The 9,821-nt window shown below is 41.5% G+C and overlaps 1 long non-coding RNA gene across 1 annotated transcript; it reads right to left on the reverse strand.

The window, feature by feature from the left end:
* Positions 1 to 2,865: 2,865 nt before the first annotated feature.
* On the reverse strand, positions 2,866 to 9,088 carry LOC118161076. The gene is made up of 4 exons (XR_004747837.1): positions 8,878 to 9,088; positions 8,719 to 8,766; positions 8,071 to 8,155; positions 2,866 to 6,348 (listed from the first exon to the last, which is right to left on the reverse strand). It is a non-coding gene; the product is annotated as an uncharacterized LOC118161076 (long non-coding RNA).
* Between the last annotated feature and the right edge of the window lie 733 nt (positions 9,089 to 9,821).

Genomic DNA, 9,821 nt, shown 5'->3' on the forward strand with positions numbered 1-9,821 from the left:
TAATGTGGGTTGTACATCATTCTAGAAGTCCAGAACTGCAAGTCCAGATTTTGTACCAACTTTTTGTGAAAGTCCTGTATGAAAAGATTCTCATGTGGGGTAGCATTTTAGTTCCATTTTCCTTCTCGTGTCATTACTTGAGGCATTCAAAATTTAAACTCTTCTGTATTAAAGTTGGGAACATTTTCCAGTTCCCAAACGGACGTCAGCTTCTCTGTTTGGAAACTAAATTTAGTAATTCCTAGCCTCTACAAAGAAGCATTGTAAGGATTTGTGGTGCTGTAGGTTGAGCACGGTCTTTACTATTAAATGTACTATGGAACGGGAGTGATAAGTGTTCCTAAAAAACACAGTCAAAATTCTTGCATTGTGCTGATTATTCTTTCCAAATCAACAGCCTTTCCATGAGTTATGATCCACTTTTCTTAGTATATGCTAGTATTTGTTTTAAAAATCTACGTCTATTTAAAACAAGTCTCAGCTCAGTTTGATTTACTGAGCATTTAAGCCCCAGAGGATGCATAGTCAATGCATTCCAATAAAGAATAAACACACAAATCTACTAACAATGTCCAGATTTTGCTTATTGCTTGTTACATTTACAGCACAGTTCTGGGCATTTGGGCCTTTGGTTTCTGCTACTGACCGTTTTTGACTGTTAGCTAATTACTTAACATCTCTGTACTCGAGTTCCCTTATCTGGGCATTTTACCAACCTCAGAAGGGTATTACAAGATTGAACTAAGAACTGGCCTTTTGAGTTCCTCAGATAAAAAGTGCTGTTGAAGTGCCAAGCAGTACTGAAAATCTAGAGGGACTGTGCTGACATTTAGGATGTAGTTTGCATTTTCCTTACTGTTAAGCTTCGCTAACTTCAGCAGTTATTTCTGCTATTCATTTGCAGATGGAAGAATCACATCCTGTGTTTTTAGGGGGTCAAGGAAGAACAGGCCCGTTCCACCAGGGGGTAGAATACGTGCAAGCCTCTTCTGTTCAGCTTCCCAGTGAGGAAGAAGCAGATGTAACAAAGTGTAGTTATATTCTAAATATATTTTTTTCATTTAAGAAATACTCATTTTGGAGCAGAGATGGGTCAGCAGGGTCAAGGGCCATCCATACAATTTTATTACTAATGTCTTTAGTCCCTCATATTACTTTGGGTTTAGGAATGGTCTGCAGAGAAATAGAAGCTAGGGGCCAATTTTGCTGCAGTTCTGCATGACTCTTCTTGCTTTCTGCAGGACCTTGAGCAGCAGAAGTGACTGGCATCACCAGGATGTTTTTCCTCACAGCACAATGCTCTGATGGCTCTCCGGGAAACACACTAGAGAAGACCATCAGATTACCTGTTGACATTATCTGTTTTAGCAAGTCTAGATCTCATTTGAAATAAAGTTAGCAATATTATAATATTATTTCTATAGCCCTCAAAGCACAGTGTTTTTTCTTCCAAGATGCTTATTAACGTTAAGTTCTTAGTAGCGTTTCATTTCTCATCTTCCACACCTAAAGCTGTTTTTCATTTTGAACTCTTGGTGATTCTTCTCAAATAGAATAGAATGGTTCGTTTGGAAGGGACCTTCAAAGATCATCAAGTCTAACTGCCTGACAACTTCAGGGCTAACCAAAAGTTAAAGCGTATTATTAAGGGTGTTATTCAAATGCCTCTTGAACACTGACAGGCACAGGGCATTAACCATGTTGTTAGGCAGCCTGTTCAAGCATTTGACCACCCTCATGGTAAAGCAATTTTCCCTCACGTCCAGTCTGAACTTCCCCAGCACATCTTTGAGCCATTCCCTCACGTCCTGTCCTCAGTGGCCAGAGAGCAGAGACACTTGTGTCCACTTCCTCTCCTCAGGAAGTGCAGAGAGCCACGAGGTCACCTCTTGGCCTCCTCTTCTCCAGACTGGACAGCCCAAGTGTCCTCAGCCTCTCCTCACAGGACATGCCTGCCAGCCCTTTTACTAGCTTTGTTGCCTTCCTCTGGATGCATTCAAGCATGTTGACATCCTTTATATATTGTGGATCTCTGAACTGCACACGATATTCAAGGTGAGGCCACAACAATGGTAAGTATAGAGGGAGAATCACCTCTCCTGACCAGCTGCCTGTGCTGTGTTTCATGCACCCCAAAATGCAGTTTGCCCTCCTGGCTGCCAGGGCACACTGCTGGCTCATGCTGAGCCTGCTGTTGACAAGCACCAGAAGATCCCTTTCTGCTGAGCTGCTCTCCAGCCACTCATCCCCCAGTCTGTGCCTGTGGCAGGTATTACTCTGTCCCAGGTGCAGAGCATAGCATTTTCCTTTGAATTTCATGCTGTTCCTAATCACCCAGTGCTTCAATCTCTCGAGATACCTCCAGGCTTCTTGTTGGAGTCAGCAGCACCTCCCAGTTTAGTACTTGCTGAGGATGCACTCCAGTAGTGCATCCAGGTCACTGATAAAAATGTTGAACAGGACTGGCCCTAGAATTTGCCCTGGGGAACACTGCCAGTGACCGGCAACCAGCCAGATATAGCTCCCTTTACTACAACCCTTTGAGTAGTACCATTGAGCCAGTTCATCACCCAGCACAGCATTAACCTGTTTATCTCACAATTGGATGAATTTTCCAGGCCTTCTGGACATGAGGGACAATATCAAAGGCCTTCCTAAAATACAGAAAGATTATATCTGCTGCCTTTTCTTCATCTGCCAACTGGGTGACCTTAACCTAGAAGGAGAACAAATTACTAAGGCAGGACTTTCCCTTGATGAAGCCATCCATGTTGACTAGTCCTCATAAAAGCTTTGTTCTCTAAATGCCTTTCAGCATCCCCCAGGGTAGTCTTCCCCAGAACTTTTCCAAGGACTGAGGTTAGACCTACAGGGAGCAGGGGCTTCCCTAGGCTCCCACAATCTTTGGTAAATGAAAGCTCTTGAAATGAGTGAATTATTGGATCATTGCTGATCATATGCTCATTTACATGAACACATATTCAGTACTGCAGTGGCCCATTTTTAAATGCTTCCAAGGTGAACCAGGAGTTTTTCAGAAGCAGTAGAATATGGTCCATGAAGTCCTTCTAAAAGAATGGACCAAAAATTAGTGAAATTTGTTGTTTGCAATGAGTTCTAAACAGAAATAAATATATATAAAGTCATTTTTAGCAGCTGACATTCACAAACTCAGTTGTCTTTTCTGACCCAACTAAATATATTGCTTGAATTATCAAATAGTGAAAACTTTCTGTTCTTCAGTGCTCCATCTAGATCAATTGCAGTTTAATTTTCCTCCAGTTGGATACTACGTACCACTTAACAACCTCTGGAGTAACTGCAGTATTCTTAAGAAATGCCAGTATTGCATACAAGAGAAAATAATAATGAATGGCTCTGCTGACAGGATGATACATTTTCTATATAAATTCAGTTTTTAACGGGACAAAATCTATATATATTCTTTAAACAACCTATATTTTCTACCTGTTTACCATGTACTTCTCCTTTGTTGTCCTGTGTTAATTTGCCATAATATTTATGGTCATCTGATCCTTTTGAAAACACAGTACTTGTCACAAGGAAATCAAAGTATTCTTACTTCACGTGGAAAATCTTCTTACTTCATGTGAATACACATCAGTAAATTGGACTAATGTGAGTAAATTCAGTGTCCCTGCAGATGCAAGATTACTAGACAGAAAGAAACCTGTGTTAACTCATTTCAGCCTGATTTTTTTTTTTAACCTGACCCCATATGGAGATGCCATTAGTGACTTGATTAGTCCTTCATAAAGCTTTTTAGGATTTAGAACAGATAACTAGGATGACAGAAAGGGAATGCAGTTAAGTTAAACAGCAGCTCAAGTGGGAGAACTATAAAAGCCAGTATTAAAGGAGACTGACTTTGTACGCTTTGAAAAGAGCTTATCAAACTGGATCCACTGCACTGATTCTCCTATCCACTGAGCTGTGATTAACACAGTTCCATATGAAGCTGGGGAAAAAAAACAGGATTTAGTAATATCTGCAAAATGTATTGTTCTGAAGGAAAAATAGACTAGTTTGGCTGGTGGATGTAGGATAAGTGCCAAGATAGCTAAATCGGCACTCCTGGGAAACAGTGTGGAAAGTCCCCCAATCTTGTACAATGTGTTAAAATAGTTCTTTTGTTTGCATCACGTTGAGGTTGAATAAGATACCATCTGTGCTGAGCTTTACGTCTTATGACCATTATTGGCTGGTTTTCGGCTCCTGCTACTTAGAAGAGACCGTGAAGATGGGTACCACCTCAAAGCAGGTCTGGATGGGTGCCCAGTCTGCACTGGCTCTCTGCTGCAAATTTTCCAAAAAAATGCAGTAGGACTCTTCACAGATGGGAGGCATGAGGCAGTGCTCTCTAAGAACTAGCTCAGAATCAAAAGAATTAGGAAGACTTGGTGAATATAACAAATTTGGGGCTTGTTTCCTATGGTAGGAAGGCATAAGCACTCACAGAGTATGTACATATGAGTAAACTAGACGTGCCTGGGATTGTTCTCTGTCTTTGAGGCCAAATGTCATGGAAGAGGCTGTCCATACTGTCCTCTCTGACCCTCCAGATCAGGGTGGTGGAATTCAAATTCCCATTGCGAACAACCCCTGGCCAGTGCCAGCTTCTGACCTGGGTCCAGGAATTGTTTGTAAGAGTGTCTGACAGCCTTAGGCCAAAACTGCCTGGAAACTTTATAACCATTTAACTGTGTTGAAGACAGACACAGAGTCCGGAACTTTCCCTAGACTGCTTTATTTACTGAAGGACGTGTAGTCTCTGTGTCCAGGTACATCTCTGCTTGTGTGTCCTCCATGGATGACATTTGAACCCATTCAATTTATAATTTGACATAGAGGAAGAAATATTGATCACACAGAGTGTTACAAGGATAATGAAAGCAGGTAGAACAAGGAGTGTTTGAGGCAAACACTACAGTGTAAGTAATACTTCACGTATATCTTAATACTATATAAATATGTCTTTCTGACTTGTATTTTTCCATTTTTATTGGCTGAGCTCTTAAGACTTCTTGAGACTTCTTGAGCATATGTATATATGTGTGTCAGGAGAAATGCAGTAGGTTTGTCTGGCTATGTACAAGTAAGACTGGCTGAAACAGTTAATGAAATAACTAGATGAATTGGTGATTGTTTCGATCATGTAATACGCAGCCAAATATTGAGTGATGGAGTCCACATTTTAGTGCTCTGTGCGGTAGAGGGAGAAAAAGTGTTGTGACAGTAAATTTGAGCAACTACAGGGAAGAAACTGGTGGAAGTGTGGGAGAGGATCAGGTGTTCTGGCAGCATGATGTAAAACAATAGGCATACGAGCTTTTATTGGCACTTGTCTGCTTTGCTCAAAATGAGAGCTTCCTTGAAAAATTACCCCCTGGGTAGGTAGTGTTTCAAAGCTATATGACAGCATTAGCAGAGAGTTGTATCAGTGAACACATTCCTAGATAATCTCTGTGCTGGCAGCTGTGTGGTGCTGGAACTTGGAATACTGCAGAGAAGCAGAGAAGTGCTCCATCACAACATCCAGCCTCTTCTAAGCATATGAGCAACCTGAGCAGCAAAACAAGAGTGTTTGAGGCAAACACAAGACCCCTGTCAGTGCAGGGATCTCTCTCTTGCAGACAACTCTGTTTAATTCCCAGACTACGGCAGTATCTGATCCATCTCAGTTCTGAATCCTTACTCTTCTGCTGGCATTATTTTCGTGATGGGAGACTGAGGCACAGAAAGCCCTTGGTTTTCTTAAGCAGAATGGACCATCTGTACCTAAGGAGGAAATGAGCTGGGTCTCAGGAGCCCCAGCACAAGGCTGTCATCATAGGGTAGTCTATTTTCCCTGTGCCACGATGCTCCTTGTGAAATAAAATGCCTTCCTCTGCTCCCTTGGGAATCTAATTCTGTTTACTGAATAAATAGAAGATTGAAAGCAGGAACACGAATAATTTTCTTTCCCTTTTAAGACTCTGCAGGCTAATTTATTCTGTGTTCGTATTTTCCTTCTCCCTATCTACCTTCCACGTTTTCTGTGTTTTCGTCCATGTTTAAAGCACGCTGTCTCTTTCACATGTCATTCTTTCTTAACAACGTAATACTTGACATAATCTGCCCTCTGGATCCTTTCTGTGGTGTAATTATGTTATCTTTGCTGTTATTGATTTCTGTTGCTAGGGGATGAGGTCGTGCCACTTCTGGCCAGTTCCCTCTTTGCAATTCAGCTGTATTCTTTTAACTCCTAAAGATTTTCCTCCTGAGAACGCTGAGTGCCAAGTTTTGAAGTCATACAAAAATGCCAGCAATCCCAGAGGATGATTTTGTCTGAGGAAAGATCGCAAGATTTAATTATAAAAAAGGAGACCAGATAGCAATTGGGAGAGATTCTGATCTCAGCTGTTCTTCTCTGAGAGCAGAATTTGGCTGATGAACTTCGATTTTTCATCAACCCTACAATGTTATTGTTCAACAGTTTGAATGCTTCCAAGTCAAAATATTATAGGATTTTTTTTATTTATCAGTTGCACACTTCCAAATGAATTCCTTTATTTATTTATTTATTTTGAAAGGGCCATGTCCTTTTGGAGTACATAAACTATTTTTGCTGTTCACAAAGTTTCTGCTTTTTATTGGATCTACCTTCCATTTTCTCTGCAGAGCAGAAATTTGGTTCAACAAAATGAAGGGACTGATATGGAGCTTTTTAGATGCAAACAATATTTGAAGCTAAAGAGAAGGATGAAAAAGCTGATGGAGTCTTTTGAAAACAAAATTGCTTCCTTCAACATAAACTGGGATTTGCTTTTGCCCCCTTCCCCTTCCCCTCCCCTCCCCTTCCTTTCCCCTACCCTTCCCCTACCCTTCCCCTACCCTTCCCCTTCCCTTCCACTACCCTTCCCTGCCCCTTCCCCTGCCCCTTCCCCTGCCCTTCCCCTGCCCTTCCCCTACCCTTCCTCTACCCTTCCCTTCCCTTCCCTTCGCAGGAGACTGTTGTGAGCTATGCTCTTGGGTGAGATGAATGAACTATGAACTTGGATAAAAGCTACAGCTGCTGACTACCTGGGTAAACTCTCAAGATGTTAGTGTACTATTCTGCTGAGTACTTTGATTTCTGCATGCCTCTCGGTGAACCCCCAAGTATCATGCAGGGATTACAAAATTTGCAGATGGTCACCCTTTTTATCTATGAGGTGTCAGGTAGTAGCAGACAAGCTATGCCAGACCCTTGTGCCTGGTCTACTTCAGCCTGCTCTGGGCTTTGCAGGTGGATTTGCTGTGAGCCCTGGTTGATATGCTCTGTGGCCAAAAAAGGCTGCCACAATGTGACAGGAGACTGAAAAGCACTACAGCAGTTGTTCCAGCAGCTTCAGAAAAGATCGAGATAAAATAAAAGACTGTTTTAAAGGGTTTTTAGCATACTGTTTTATTCCATCTTGACTGTAGTTTTCTTTCCTTGCATGAGTCTTTCAGACCCTGCCTAGTATATGCTGATTTTAACACTAGAAATTCTGCAGTTAACTACAGCTAATTTGGTATGTGGCAGAAGGTCGAAGATAATGTTTATTTATTTATTTATTTATTTTTCATGTTTGCCATTGAAATTTGGATGTTACAGAAGTGTCTCTGGGATAAAATCCTAGAATTATGTTCCTTTGTATACAATAATTGTACAACTTGTAGTGAATCTGATAGCAGAATGTACATTTATAATGAGGTCTGTATCTGTGTTCTTGGTTTAAGCAGAGAGACATCTCTCTTCCCCTTACCTAAGACCACGTTTCTTTTAAGAAATACCTTCGTGCTTTCTGTATTAGTATGCCTTTCAGCCTGCTCTCTTCACTTTGGTAATGAATATGTAAGTGAAAACAGCAAATGTATCTGCCATCAAATTGCATACAGGCAAGGGGGAGTAGTCTCAAAGTGACTTTTGAACTTTTAAACCTGAAGTGTTTGCACCAGATGCTTTTTCTTATTCCAATCCAGCATGAAATGTGTCTGAAGCTGAATGTACTTGTGCTAAGGCAAAATGCACTGTTTACAATTTACGTGGTTCTCGGATGAATCATGAGCCTTGTGCCATGTAGTGCAGGGTCCTTGCCCGTACTTGCACACATGCACACACGTTGCTTTCCTGTAAAGAAATACTGATTTCTGCATCAAGCTACAGCACGCCACAGATCTGAAAGCTGGATAACCATATCGCTGCAGCTGACATGACAGGGTGCATAAAGGATAAGGGTACGAACACTGTCATCTCATTGCTGAAAAGCTATAAACAGCAAGAGGCCAAATGGGCATATATATATTTTTTTTGCCTCTGCAAGTTTTGCTGTTCCTGAAATCTTTCTGCATGTCTCATGTGGTACAGACCTCGTGCATGATCAGCCAGTCACCAAGGGAGTTCATATGTTCTAGACACATGTCCTTTTCCAGCTTCAGGGTAATCTATGTGTGTTAGCATGTAGCAACTGTTACTGAGAAAATGATTCACGAAGCCCTCTCCTGAGAGCAGCATGGTAGGGAGGAACTGGTGGGAAATTTTTATGTGAGTGAAAGGAAAGATGTTGCTAAATGTTCATGAGGTGAGCGGGGGAAAGCAGAAAGGTCTGCAGAGGGCTCTGCCTTGTTCAAACATACACAGCTGCATAGTGAAATAGCATTTAAAAAAAAAATCTGATAAAGCTAAAGTCTCACCTTCTGTTAGCAGCTCCCTGTGGTAATGCCAGCAATCCTTTATGAGCCCTGTAGGAACAGCTTCTTTAGTTACAGCTATCAGAAAGAGGCTCTTCTCTGCCTCCTCCTCTTTCTGGCAGAGTTCCCAGACTGGACCCATTTGGCTGACAACTTGCTCACCTGCATCAGTCGATGGCACACAAAGGCATCCCAGAGCACTTGGCTCCAATCTTCCTCAAGGTGAGAAAAGATCAGTGACAGACACGCTCAGAATGCAAAGTCTCTCAGCACCAGGAGCTGTGGGTGTGAGGTTCCCCGTCACGCTAAGTGGAGTCACACACCGGTTCCTGACAGCCTGCAATGAAGATGCAGTCCAGCTGCCAGCCAAACCATCAAGTGCCTACCTTGGCACTTTCTGTTCCTATGAGTTTAGTCCTAAACAAATGAATATTTTTCCTAGACTTAATATAATAAATAAATCATGCTAACAAGTGATGTGCATGGGAGGAAATGGGGTGGAGCAGAACTGTTAGTATATTTGTACAAAGCAAGAATAGCTGATTTAATCTATTTAAGCTCCTTTCTTGTTTAGAAAGATCTTGTTTGTTTCAGATCAACCTGACAGTATAAATATAAATCTGCTCACTGATGCTATAATCTGAGTCTTTAATGAAGCCCTTTGAAGCAGAACTTACACACTGAGAGCTCTTGGTTATATATCCGTTACCTCTTACAGCTTAATTTAAACTCATAGCTTATACAGCAATAAGGAAGTTTCAAAATATGAAATTTACATCTTTGGGTAATCCACTGAAAACACTTATTTACAGTGATAGCAACACAGAAGGGGATTACTAATAGCTTTCATTTCCCAACTGCTGCTGCAGGCAGCAAAACAATGGAATTAAGTTTGGCTTTATGCGCGGTCTCATCAGTTGATTCCAGGATTACTGACTCTCTCTGGCTATGAATACATAAAGTTGGTCAGTCCTGCAGTGTTGCATTTGTACTCCTGCCATTGAATTAGCTCAAGGCATACTTGATGAGGTGGGAAGAAAATAACTGGAAGGGAAGAAATAAGGAGTTAAGGGAAGGACGTTGGACAGTCAGGGTTGTTTGGGATT

This window comes from Oxyura jamaicensis, chromosome 2 (assembly GCF_011077185.1).
Source record: "Oxyura jamaicensis isolate SHBP4307 breed ruddy duck chromosome 2, BPBGC_Ojam_1.0, whole genome shotgun sequence".
NCBI classification, from domain to species: domain Eukaryota; kingdom Metazoa; phylum Chordata; class Aves; order Anseriformes; family Anatidae; genus Oxyura; species Oxyura jamaicensis.